Here is a 14,545-nt window from a genome sequence, read left to right as displayed (position 1 = left end):
GTTTAGAGAAACCAGAAAAGAATGAAGTCAAACCAAAGACAGGCTGTAAACATGGAGAGAAAAAAATGGATATTATGCCAGGGAGACAGGGGGGGTGACAGGAAGAAACCAGAGGTGTGACACATAGAACAGAGAAGAATGAACAGCATCACTTTACACTGGCATAGCTTCATTGATACCTTCTAATCTTTCCCTCAGGCAGCTGCTAGGCCCTGTCCCAAATCCAGGTCAGGTCTCCAGCCTTTATGTCCTAGTTTGCAGAGGGAATCCCTCTGTCCATCATTTCCCTCCATGACTCTTCTCCCTTTCCTGCCCCAAGTCACAGATACAGTGATATGACTAAGAGCAAAGGCTTAGATGGCTCATGGTTCAAGGCTATGTTCCACAACTCACTGCAGAGTGAACTTGGTCCCTCTGTTCACTCCTGTAGTCATTCATTCATTCATTTAGCAATTATATATGCATTCTTCTCTGTGTGAATCACTTTCTCTTAACTTCAATTTTGTCTAGAGATTAACAAAAGTCCCAATTTCACTTTGCAGCTTTGTGAGCATAAATAATTCATGGAAAAGGCTCAGCATAGTGATTAGCACATGGGAGGTGCCAGTCCCCAAATGGTAGCTGTTATTAAGGCTATATTATTATTATTATTATTATTATTATTATTATTAATTTTTCTATTTTACAAAGGGAGCACCTGGGTCCCATGTATTTTGTGGATTTTGGAGATGCTCCCTTTCAAGAATGGATGACAGATTCTAAACAAACTGAATGGCTTGGCCAGATGTGAAGAGAGAGAAAAAAAGATTTGGTGGACAGGCAGGAAAATTGAGGGAACAGGGAGGCTAGTGCCCCAGGCAGCAAAGACATGCTGAGAGTGAGACTCTTTATCTGATGGAGATTTGTTTTGTTGTGCTTTCTAACTAAGCCAAATTTGTACCATCCGTATAACATTTACAGAACAAATAGACCTGTGACTTTGATTTGCAGTTTTTGCCACTGATTTGGTATTTCTTTAACAGTCACTTTTCCCCCTGGAATGTTTCAGTGGGATAGAGATAGCAGGGCAGCCTGTGGACATGTTTAAGGTTAGCATTCCCTACCAGACCAATCTCTCTACTTTGTACATTTGTCTTTCCAGTGTAACTTGGGCCCTACCATCACAGGGCTGCCATCTTGGATAGTGACTTGCAAACTTCTCAGGGTCTTAATTTACTCCAAAGCACAAAATCCAAGAACAGAGTCTCCGACCTGTTCATTTCCTCATCACCTGAAGTTCCTGGCATATAACAGGTGACCAGTTAGAAACTGATGTATTAAAACTCACAGAATCAAATAGGTCATTCTAGGGTAGGATAGTAGAGGAGAAATTAGAATAGGACAAGACACAATAGGGTAAGGTAGGGTCAGGTAGGATAGAACATAATTAAAGTCAGGACTGGAAGATGTCTATAAAGTAGAGCATAATGCTATTGAAAAGAAAGATTCATGAAAAATGTCTGTGAGACTCTTTTAAGTGGATTATTTATTGGAGCAGGAATGGTAAAAATTTCCAATTGAAATATCAACCATATTCAAAAAAGGTTTCTTTGCTTTCTGTTCTGTTTTCTGTTTTTTTTGATCCTGCAGGTTGAAAGTGGTGTGTGTTTTTTTTTTTAATTCATTTTGAGCCTATATAAACACCTACACAGTATCTCAATAGCCAAAGAGAATGTAGAATTGGTAATGGACCAGCTGCTACCCAATATTGCCCTTCAGCTATGCTTTCATTTTATTATAACATAATAAACTCAACCAAAAGTGTTTTAATATGTCTGCATTATTTAACACCCTGGGAATAATTCTAATTATTATTGAGTTTATCATTGTGGCTATAGTACACTCTTTCTTTGAATTCCTGGAGACTATTTAAGATGCAAATGATGCTAATTTTATGAATAATTGTTGGGATGAAAGATTCATAATTAATTTGACCCCTCCCTGCCAAATGCGCGCACACACACACACACACATACAAAATAACACCAAAAAAATTATTTAAAAATGCGAAGTGATTTGCATAAACATGGAATAAATTTCGCAACACAGTCCCTGGAAATGGCACAAGGAATTTGAGACCACATAACCTCGTCTCACTGGGATGGCTGAATAGACAAATGCTGAGTGCCCACTGAAAGACATGATTGAGAAATTTGTTTTTGTATAGGGATTAATCAGAAGAAGGGGGCAAAGGTAGAAAGAGGAGGGGTGAGCCATAGGTGGAACAGCAGTTCAAGTTGAGATGAGATGAATAGTAGCAAACATTTAGCAAATAGTAGGGTCTAATCTAAATAGTAGGGTCCTATGTGTAACCAATAAATGATCCATCAAGTGCCAGCCCCAGCCCTGGAAATAGGAGCTCCAAAAGTCCAGAGAGCAAATTAGTAGGGTGTCAGGGTAGAGGCAGTTCTAGGAGGAACAGGATGTCCTAGGAAGAGGGAGAATACCTGTGTGGCCTGAGCTACTATGGGGTTAGAGTCATAAAACAAATCCTGAGTTTTGTTCCAGAACATTATCTGATGGGACCAAGTTTCCTGCCCATGAACTTCAGGGTAGAGCTTATATGTAGGGGTATCAGGACAGAGAAACATAAGAGAGGACCTGAAAACCAAAACTGGTCACTACATTTAGGTAAGCATTGAGCCAGGCATGTGGCAGTACTCAGATCTAGTTATAGAATCCCCTCACCCATTTCCTGGTATGGGATCCAGGAGTCTTAGTCTTTAAAATGTTCCACTCAGGTGATGCTACAGAACAGCCAAATTGAGATTCCTGCCCCAGGAGGAGCCCAAGCTTGATCCCTAACATCTGGGGGTGTCAACAAGCTTATTTTCACTTCTGCCAGTAACTCCTCCAGTTATTTTTCCTTTGAGGAAATATTACAGGAGAGAAATATTCTGAGCTGCATAAAATTTTGATGATCAGCATTCTGAAATGCATCAAAGATTCATAAAATCAGAATCGGGAATTTGCATGCTTAAAATCCCCTGATGATTTCTTACTGAAAACCAGAGCCCATAGTATCAGCTTCTTGGGGCTAAGAACTTTCCTGTTGTTCCTTGCACATACAGATGCAAATGTATATCTCATGGATTTTATGTATTCTATTTTACCTTGTGTTATGATGATTGATTATAACTTATACCTGACAACTTACATAAAAAGGTTCAGACTGACAGGGGTGGGGAGACGACGAAGCCACTAAGCTACACAGGATGTTGATAATATGCCAAGGAGTACCTTGGTGATTTCCCTATTTTCTCCCCATTAGACCTTCATCAACATGTCTAAGACAGTGCCTGGCATGTAGAGAGCCCCAGGGAATGGCTTCCCGGGAGAATAAAGTCATACATCTGATCATAGCACTTCACTATTACAGTGGTTTTAAGCTCAGTAAATAATAACAAATAACAATTAATAATAATAATAATAATAATAATAATAATAATTAGTACTAGGTACCATGCTAGATGCTTGGGACACAATAGTAAATAGTGTAATCATGGAACTAAAAATGGTCAGGGAGACAAATATAAGCCAATAGCTGCAAATCAATCAGTTAAAATACTACAACCAGAAATCACGCTGGGCTTTTGAGCTAGTGTCCAGAGAGGGGTCGGGGAATCCTTCCATTCGGAAATGGCAATAAACAAATAGCAGAGTTTGTCAGTTGGGAGAGGAAATTCTGCATTTTGGTGTCACTTGAGAGAAGGAACTAAAGCTAGGTGCAGTGGCACATACCTGTAATCCCAGCAGCTCAGGAGGCTGAGGCAGGAGCATCAGAAGTTCAAAGCCAGCCTCACAACTTAATGAAGCACAAAGCAACTTAATGAGAACTTGTCTCAATTTAAAAAAAAAAAAAATGTTTTCTGTAAAGATCCCAGGATATGGTTCAGTGGCTAAGCACCTCTGGGTTCAATTCCTGATACCAAAAAATAAAAAACTTAAAAATAAAAAAGGGATGAAGAGATTCAGAGGAATGTTTGTTTTCATTTTGCTTCAACATTTCCTCACCTAGAGAAAGGTCAAGCTATGGTTCCTCTGGCCTGCCTCCTGTATCCCAAAGCAGAGTCTTTTCTTTTAAAGAGAGAGAGAGAGAGAGAGAGAATTTTTTTTTAATATTTACTTTTTAGTTCTCGACAGACACAACATCTTTGTTTGTATGTGGTGCTGAGGATCGAACCCGGCCGCAGGCATGCCAGGCGAGCGCGCTACCGCTTGAGCCACATCCCCAGCCCCCAAAGCAGCTTCTTAAGAGTTGTATTTGCATCATCTTGGCCTCCAACTAGGGCCATTTGCCTAGGTCATTGGTCTTCCACTCCCAATGTGTCCCCAGGACTCTAATGAAGGAGCCAGCTCACCTGGCTCTCCCTTCTCTCTGGGAGCTCATCCCCAACACATTCTCACATTCCTGGTGGCATCTGCTACTTGGGTCCATTCTTTGTGTTCTTATGCCCACTGCTCCATGGGGACACGCTACTCCATGTCTTAGTGCTCAGACTCCCACTTGTCCTCTGAAAGAGTTTAATTCCATTCCATTTAGGCAGCTGATATTGGTGAGTATAGACTGAGTGCCACATTAGTGCCATACTAAAACAAAAAGACAGAGTGGCTGACCTTAAAGATTTCACCATCTAGGAGAGGAGTGATGTAAATCAGTAAGTTACAGACCAATATTAAAGGTATAAAAATAAGCAGTGATGAGGATGATAGTGGTGTCTATAATGACAAAAAAAGTGTACTGGACCCTAGGCATCCAACTATTTGCTCAAATATTTTTTGAGCATCTACTATGTGTGTTTAAAAATGTTGAAAAACATTAGAGAATCCCTAATGGGTGGATGTGGGAAAGAGGCTGTTTAGGACTTGGAGTTATGTGAGCAAGGAAATATGGATATATATAATACCTATCAAAATATCAAGTATACAGTAAGGCATCAGTAAATGTAGCCTGCATAGCAAATGCCTGGTAAAACTTGTGATTGTTATTTCTTATATAGTTATGTCATCTCTTGAAATTCATCTTGTTTTTTCTGAGCCTGCAATGCCTTTTCCATACAATGGAATGACAACATCTAGCTCAGAGAGCTGAGAACTCTGCATGGTGCGAGGGGCTGCATCTGTCAAGTATGATTATGAAGGTGTTCGGATGACATCATTATAATCCTCAGCACTGTTGAAACTCTGTTGTATTGTGCTACCCACAGAAAGCAATAATGAATGAATTTTGTTAAAGGTGTGCATTTCTTCAGGAGTAAGTTGGCATAAGCGTGAGGTATATAATAAGCAACTACTGTCCACAAGTGCTAGATATGCTAGATAGCACAGGCTATGCAGATAAGGAACATGTAGGCTTCTTTGAGATGGCACTAATACAGGAGCTCCAGACACTGATATTAGTATAAGGAATTCCATACGCTTGATATAGTTATTCCCCTTATCTGGTTTCTCTTTTCAAGGTTACCTGTGGTCAATCATGGTCTAAAAATATCAAAAATTCCAAAAAAAGAGTTTTAAATTGAACATCATTCTGAATAGTGTGATGAAATATTATGTCCTCCTGGCTCAGGCATGGAGCAACCTTTGTCCTGAGTATCCATACTACCTGTCTGTTAGTCACTCAGTAGCCATCTCTGTTATCAGATCAATTATCATAGGATCACAGTGCCTGTGTTCAAGGAACCCTAATTTTACTTAAATTGACCCCAAACTGCAAGAGTAGTGACATAAAGGAGGAACCAGGGCATAACACATGGAAGGACAGATTAACCATGGTGCTACATGGCAATACTGCCAGATATATAAGAAAACATATATTATCTGCAGGATTTGGTACTACCTGAGGATTCAGACATCCACTGAGAGTCTTGAAAAGCAAGCTCTGAAGACAAGAGTTGACTATCATCTTAAGATTTAGGTAGGTCTTTGGGGATCATTTATATCATTCCACCTTTGGAGTACAAAATATGAATATGTTCTTATATTTAGACAGCTTTCAAACTACTTTACTATTCATTAATTCACTTGACCTTAAACTACCTCTGAAGTAGGCAGGAGGGGTATTATCATCTCCACTCTACATTGGAGAGAAATAATTAACAGGAGTACAACATCAATCACCAACATTACTTGACTGCTCACCTGTGGGTTATATGTTGAGTATATGGTGCTAAATGCTTTAGAGTCTCTAATGAGCTATTGAAGCTCAGAGAGATGAAGTGACTTGCCTGTAGACATTCAGTAAGCTGGGGACATATCTTCCAATTTCTAACCCAGTGCTCTGTAATACACCTCTTCCCTTTATTGTGGAAGTTGAATTCCAGTTCTTTGTTATTGCAGAGACTAAGTTCTTCTAGCAATAAAGTTGTCAGAATAGGACATTCAGTAGCTGCTCAGCAATCAGGGTTACAGCTAGTTGATCATCCTTTCCGTGGACTTCCAAATGTCTGACCTCGTCTCCTGCTGAGACAATGCAGCACATGAAGATGAACTTCAATTCGCATTCAGCCCCAGTTTTCTTGTCCACAGCTGCAGAAACAGCTGTTCCTCTCTTGGTGCTACCCTCTTCCCCCTTTTCCCCAGCTAATTGCTACCAACTAGTAGAGCAGCTATGAATACTGCAGGCCTGTCACCTTCCACAGCCTCTATCCAGCTGTTATTATTCCAGCCCTTCTTGCTCACAGATTCAGATGTGTTTTGTTTGGATGATTATTTCTAGAATTTAATTATTGGCTATTTCAAAACCCCATCCAACACACTGTGTTGTTTATAATTTGAAGCACCGCTAAGTAAGAATAAACCTTCAAAACAGTCATCAATAATATGAGACGTGGTCATTGAGGGCCTGTTACACAGCAGGCACCAAGCCTTCTTTGGAATTTGCAGGTCTAGGAGATAGATTAGAGGGCCCTGTGTCCTATGGCTATATTCTTCAAGACTATAAAAAATAAGTTAACTATTAAATACAATATATATTATTCTACCCTCTATCACTGACAAATCTAATTTCACTAAACCCAGATAGCATAGTTCTACTTTTGAATTCTTGGACTCTGAACTGTAACATGGCAGTGTAGGAGAACGAGCCCAAAGCCCACCTCTGTCTCTTACTGTAATGCTGCAAGAGGCCTCAGTTCATGCTTACATGGACACTTCCATTCACACATCCAAGCTTCAGCCACAATTCACACCTCCAACCCAGGGAGCATATAGCAGCAGATGCACACTCTCCACCCATGGAAGGATGGATGTGGGAGAGAGGCTGTTTAGGACTTGCAGTTATTTGAGCAAGGAAATATGGATATCCATCCATATCCTAGCAAAACATCAAGTATATAGTAAGGCATCAATAAATGTAGCTATTATCACTGCCATCATACATGAGATGAACTACATGTAGTTTATTTAAAAGCCACATAAACCATAAAATATAGATAACAAAGCACAAATAACATAGACTATGGCTCCAGTGTAACTTCAATTCCTTCCTACTAAAGACCTTAAAAAATCTTTATCCAGGAAAGACCAAGGCATAAATCCATTTTCTCCTTTTCATTAGCCCTATATTATCCTAATCTTTTAATAGGTGTCATTTCTCTTGTCTCTGCCTAGGAATATCTTCCTACATCTGTGGACTGGTCAGATTCTGGCTTTAAGGTTTGACACCAGTTATAGTTAATTCTCTTATTTAAAATTGTTCCAATTTTCACTTAAAATACAGAGTCTATCAATTGCACTAACCTAGCTGTAGCTAATGCTGTTTCTGTTCCCCAGAGCATGAGAACTCTGCTGCAGCAGCATCAAGCTCTCCACTCCATCCCAACCCCCACCCCAGGCTTTTTTTTTTTTCTTGTAACATATCAGAAAAGTAGGTTACATCTATCATCTATTTACATATATATATATATATATATATATATATATATATATATATATATATATATATATATGGTGTGTGTGTGTGTTTTCAGCCTTTGAACAGGAAAAATTCAGTCTCAGTACGATATTTTTTCATTGTCTAATATTCCTTTCTTAGAAAACTTTGATTTTAAAGAATGGAAACCCATTCATATTTTTTTATTTGTTTTAATTAGTTACACATGACAGTACAATGATCTTGACATATCCTACATTTGAATCAGATGGGGTATAATTTCTCATTTTTCTTTTTTTTATTTTTTATTAGTTGCTCAAAACATTACAATGATCTTGACATATCATCATTTGATTCAAATGGGGTACATAATCTTATTTTTCCACGTGTACAGATTGCAGGATCACATTGGTTATACAGCCACGTTTATACATAGGGCCATACTAGTGTCTATTGTATTCAGTCACGTATATACCCACAGCAATAATAATGTCTATTTTATTCTGCTGTCCTTCCATTCCCCCCTCTCCCTCCCCTCCCCTCCCATCACTTCTCTCTACCCAATCTAGTGTGACACACTTATTTTTTTTTCTCACATCTTCATACCTGTATTCTATATAATGAACGGGATCTCCTTCCCTCTTCCATGCAATTCCCCTTCTCCCTCTCTTTCCCTCCCACCTCTCTTCCCTATCTAGAGGTAATTTTCTTCTCATGCTCTTCCTCCCTACCCCATTTTGAGTCACCTCCCTTATATCAGAGAAGACATTTAGCATTTGTTTTTTTTTGTTGTTGTTGTTGTTTTTTGGGATTGGCTAACTTCACTTAGCATAATCTGCTCTAATGCCATCCATTTCCCTGCAAATGCCATGATCTTGTTAATTTTTAGTGCTGAATAATATTCCATTGTCTATAAATGTCACATATTTTTATCCATTCATCCATTGAAGGGCATCTAGTTTGGCTCCACAGTCTAGCTATTGTGAATTGTGCTGCTATAAATATTGATGTGGCTGTGTCCCTGTAGCATGCCATTTTTAGGTCTTTTGAGTACAGTCCGAGAAGAGGAATAGCTGGGTCAAATGGTGGTTCCATTCCCAGTTTTACAAGGAATCTCCATACTGCTTTCCAAATTGGCTGAACCAATTTGCAGTCCCACCAGCAATGTATGAGTGTGCCTTTTTCCCCACATCCTCGCCAGCACTTGTTGTTGTTTGACTTCATAATGGCTGCCAATCTTACTGGAGTGAGGGTATCTTAGAGTAGTTTTAATTTGCATTTCTCTGATTGCTAGAGATGGTGAGCATTTTTTCATGTATTTGTTGATTGATTATATATCCTCTTCTGAGAAGTGTCTGTTCAGATCCTAGGAATCAAACCAGAGACTCTGCATCTAATAGAAGAAAAAGTAGGCCCTAATCTCCATCACGTGGGGCCAGGCCCCAAGTTCCTTAATAATATGCCTATAGCACAAGAATTAAAACCAAGAATCAACAAATGGGACGAATTCAAACTAAAAAGTTTTTTGTCAGCAAGAGAAATAATATGTGAAGTGAATAGGAAGCCTACATCCTGGAAACGAATTTTTACTCCTCACACATCAGATAGAGCTCTAATCTCTAGGGTATACAAAGAACTCAAAAAGTTAACAAAAAATAAATAAATAAATAACCCAAACACCATTCATGTTTTTTTAATAATTCTTTTTTTATTATTTTTGAATTAATTTTTTTAATTTAATTTCTCAACACAGTCCTTCATCCAAACCAAAGACAGAATGCACCTGTTTATAACAATTTTAAATAAGAGAATTAACTATACGTATATACGTAGACAAGGGTAAGAATGCCATACACAAGTACTTAAAAATATTCCAGTCAAGATTCACTTTTAAAAGTTCTTTATTTGGATAAATTCATTAAACCCAAGTATATGAAATCTCTTTTTACCTCTCCTTCAGTCCTCCTAGTCTGGTCCCCAGAATATTGGTCCTTAGGAGGTTTTATACTAATGAAGTTCCTACTTGGTTCATCTTTACTCAACAATACTTACTGTTTCAGTGCTCTAAAGCTTCTAAGCTCTTAAAAGAGAGAAAATGATTAGCCCAGTTCATAGGGTCAGGTGTTCAACCCTGGTCCAATCAGCTTGGTCATAGACTGTGGGCTTTTAGGTAAGGAACCTCAGCTTCCATACCTGTGAAGCAAAAAAATAGTACTTTATTTCTACTGAGTTAATAAGATGCTTAATTGCTAATTTCATCAGAGATTTTTCTTTATTTGTCTTATTTTTCCCTAAAGTTACATACTTTTAGAAAAATTAACGTATCATTAAACTCTAGTATTCGATGAAAAGTATATCCAGGGCTGGGGATGTGGCTCAAGCGGTAGCACGCTCGCCGGGCATGCTTGTGGCCCGGGTTCGATCCTCAGCACCACATACAAACAAAGATGTTGTGTCCGCCAAAAACTAAAAAATAAGTATTAAAAATTCTCTCTCTCTCTCTCTCTCTCTCTCTCTCTCTCTCTCTATCTATCTATCTCTCTCTCTTTTTTAAAAAAAGTATATCCATAGGTGATTTTATAATTGTAATTATAAAAGGAACTAAATAATCATTAGTACTTTGATTTAGTTGTAATTCCCTTACTTTTCTTATTAGAAATCTCATTTCAATGATTTTGATGTTTTGTAGTGTAACACACAGAAACTACAGACTCACAAAAATTTTTATCATGTCTTGTGTGGGTACCTCTAGACCTTGAACCCTGGTGGGGCAAGAAGTTCAATATTTGCCTAAAACCCAATACATCCTGGGTACTGGCATATGAGTGCACACATTGTCTCATTTAATCTTCAGCAGCCTGGGGAGGGAAGCTGGGGAGAGTCACTGTCCCCTCTGAAAGGTGATAAAACAGAGGCTTCTAAGGTTACCAGACCTGTCCTAGGTCACCTGCCTGGTAAGTGGCCAGACAGGGGTTGGGATTTTAGTCTATGTGCCTGGGAACACCTTGCTGGGACATCTTCCGGTTTCATTGCTTAGAAGTTTTATGGGGAACTCTCATCTTCCTTTGCAAAAGGGTTGTCTTGTATCAGTAAATCATTGAGGGCTAGCAATGGTAGAGATTCTATGAAGAGAAGAATTTTGATTTTTGTTTCATAAATACTAGATTTTTCCTTTTTTAATGTCCTATTTTAAAGTTGATTTGTTCTAAAATGACAAAGAAGGGTGAATCCCCTGGAATATAAGGAACTTAGTTTAAAAATATGACTTAATACAGGCTGAAATCATCACTACATCTATGCCTAGAAATCAGGTATTCAATCCTGGTTCTCACGTTCCACTTCTTTGATAAAACTCCCTGTTCAGCATTGTATTTAATAACTTCACCCAACACTTTCTGTGTACCAAGGGCTGTGCTCAGTACAGAGTAGGCCCTGAACTCAATAGTCTATCAGTCTATCACCCAAGTGTTTATGCAGATAATGATCATTTTCCTTTTTGCTAATGAGACCCTAAAATCTATAGAATTTATTAACATTTCTTTGTAAATCTGAGAAGTAGACTTTAATCTAGAATAAATAGCCTCGCTCTGCAATGTTAAAAAAAAAAATTATTTCCAGATTTAAAGTGGCAGTAAAGGGGCAGTAACTGTTACTTATTAGCACTCTCATGCCTAAGTGCTTCTCACACTTTGCAGAGTCATGCCCCCACAGGCAGCAGCATGTGAGAGTATTAGTCACTAGTTTGAATTCTCCAGGTGGGGATTCTAGAATAAGGAAAGGAAGGAGTAGGGTCATCAATGAATATAGACAATATTATCATATGACTTACTCCAAACTCAAGCCCTGAGACAAGTTCCCAGGCTAGGCCTAAAACTCATTCTTTTACTCTCAAATCATTAAAAAAAAAAAAAAAATCTACAGACCATGTTAGTATCTGTATCTGGGTTCATTTTGCATGTGAGGAAGATAAAGCAGAGCCATTGTAGCTCCCCTCCTTTCATGCTGTGCTTTAAAGAGAAGGAGATGAATACTTAAAATGCATACTTGACTCCAGAGCATATACAGGACACCATTCTTCAAACATAGGCATTGCCTAAAAAGGCAGTAGCAGAGTGGCTGGGATGACTGCCATTTATTCACTGTGTAACGCTGGTGAAGTGTTGGACCCTCTCTGAGCATCTGCTTTTTCAACTGCAAAATGATGGATCCTATATCTGTCTCACTGAGGTCATGTGGGCAGAGGTGAGACTTAAAACATTTTACAACTGAAGTGTCATAGGTACTGAATCATTAGTAGGAAGTAAGTCCTGAGCACTAGAACAGTGCCCCCAAGCCTTTTACTGTGTCCTGTGTTGATTCCTTGGGTACTGAGCCAGGAGAGGCCAATGGGATCCTAAAGAAGAAGCAGAGTGACATGGGGCATCGATAGGGGAGAGGAAAGCAATTAACTATCTTGTAGAAACAGCTATTTATCAATCTCTACTGAATTATTGGAATATTTTAGGAACCAGGAATGTTGTTTCTGGCATCTCAGCTTAACAGCCTGTGATTCAGGACTAAATAAGCTCATCTCCTAGAGTATTTAGCATACCCCCCGTGGAGCAGTAGGCACCCAGGAAATGTAGTTTTCTTTGACCTTCTCTCTTCCTCTAACTGTCCACCTCCCTGCCCACATCAGGCCTTCCATGCCCTGCAGCAAGACCATTCCTCAGGCACTGGACAAAAGAACCTGTCCTTCACAATGGGGATGCAGAGCTTAAAGTTGATTCTCAAAACACTTCTGTCAAAACTCCTTTCATGGCCCTGTAAATACAATTCTGTGCTGGTTTTAGACTTTAACATGGGAAACAATAGCATCCCCAAAACATGTTGTGGCTCAAGCATGGCAGGAGAAAAGACTGCAGGAATCAACAGACCTGAGGTTGGTGGTGATTTTGACACTTCAAGCAGTCATTTCCCTGCTCGATCCTCAGCCTCTCACTTGAATGTAAGAAAGGAATCTGGCTGAGATTAGTAGTTCTCAGCCTTAGCTGTACATAGTATTGCCTGGGAACATTAAAATTCACTAATGCCTATGTGCCACCACAGACAGTCTGACATAATTGTCTTGAATGAAGACAGAGCACTGGGTTTTTTAAAGCCCCTTGGGTGATTCTCAGCAAAAGCTGGGAACCACTGGACTAGGTTATCTGCAAGATCAGTCCAGCTCAGTTGGTCTCTGATTTTGTATGTCCTTAAAGCTGATTAGAAAATTATTCATGGCTTTTACTCCTAATGAGAACTCATAAATAAGAGAGCTGTCATATTATTCCATATTTATACCTTGTGTTGTGCTATCACCAGAACTTATTTGTGTGTGTGTGTGCTTGAGATTTTCTTTTTGTAAAGTCTGTTTGGTTTGTTGATATTTTGTTAATGCAGATGATTCCTCAGACCAAAGCTACCCTGGTGATTTATAGTAACTCTAACATCTCTCAGGATCAAGTAGGAGCAAAATTAAGTTACTATGATTAGTTGGCCTGACAAAATTGCCTTTTCTTAACTCCATTTGCTGATTCTTGCTATTGCTGATAACAGGGCTTTGCAAGGCATTTGAATGGAAGGAAATAAATATACATATGCCTGTGGATAATTTTAGATGAAATAGTGAGAAAATAAGACTAGAAGGCAGGCTGGTCTGTAAAGGAATTAAGTTCAATAGATGTTGGTTTTCCAAGTGACTTTATCAGATTGATGACCAGCAGCGTGGTGGAAGACAAGGCAAGGTTGGCCAGTTTCAGAGGCAGTTCTACCATTTGCTGTCTCCACACAGAGACCCTGCATGCAGCAAATGTTGCTTCTGTCTATGCTTTTATGTAGCAATTAACACATCAGAGAATATGACATGGCAGCCTGAGAAACCTGAAGAATCCCAGAAGAGCAGACTTTAAAAGACCTAGAAAGAGAGCCTATTTATTTCTCTCCTTTCAAAGATGAGAAAACTGAACCCAGGTCATGGACGCAACTTTCTCAGTGTTATACAGTTAGTTACCTGACAGACCTTGAACTTGAACCACACTCACCTGGAACCCAGCCCAGAACTCTCCCCTGTGTATCACAGTACACCAAGTAGAAGCCAGGACTGCAATCAGATGCAAGAAAGCCCCTGGCACCGCAGCTTAAATAAGTAAGACATTTGGGTTTTGAATGTAAGAGAATCAGGGTCACTTTCTCCTCTGCTATCCTTCACACAGCCCTGGACCCCCTGTGCCAGGCTTCAAATCCTGCCTTTATCACGTTGGACAAGTAACTTCACCTTTCCATGCCTCAGTTTTCATATCTTTGAACGATCATTGCTGTGAGATTTAAATGCTTAGAAACATGTAGCTCCATATAAGGGCCTAATTTACATTAGGTATTACTGTTATGGTTGTGTTTTCTATGGTTCTGGTTGCTAGATCATCAGACATCATACTTACTTTCCAGATAGAAGGGAGAAGAGTCCTGTTGTTGCCAGACTTTGGTCTGTTTGCTCAAGAAGGAACACCCTCACTCGGAACTCCATCTTTCATCTCATTGGTCAGAACTGAGCCACATGCCCTCCTTTCCATACCATATCCCAGTGTTTCAGAGTAGACACATTGTGTCTAGCTG

This window comes from Marmota flaviventris, chromosome 9 (genome assembly GCF_047511675.1).
Source record: "Marmota flaviventris isolate mMarFla1 chromosome 9, mMarFla1.hap1, whole genome shotgun sequence".
Classification (NCBI taxonomy): domain Eukaryota; kingdom Metazoa; phylum Chordata; class Mammalia; order Rodentia; family Sciuridae; genus Marmota; species Marmota flaviventris.
This window is presented reverse-complemented; position numbering follows the sequence as displayed.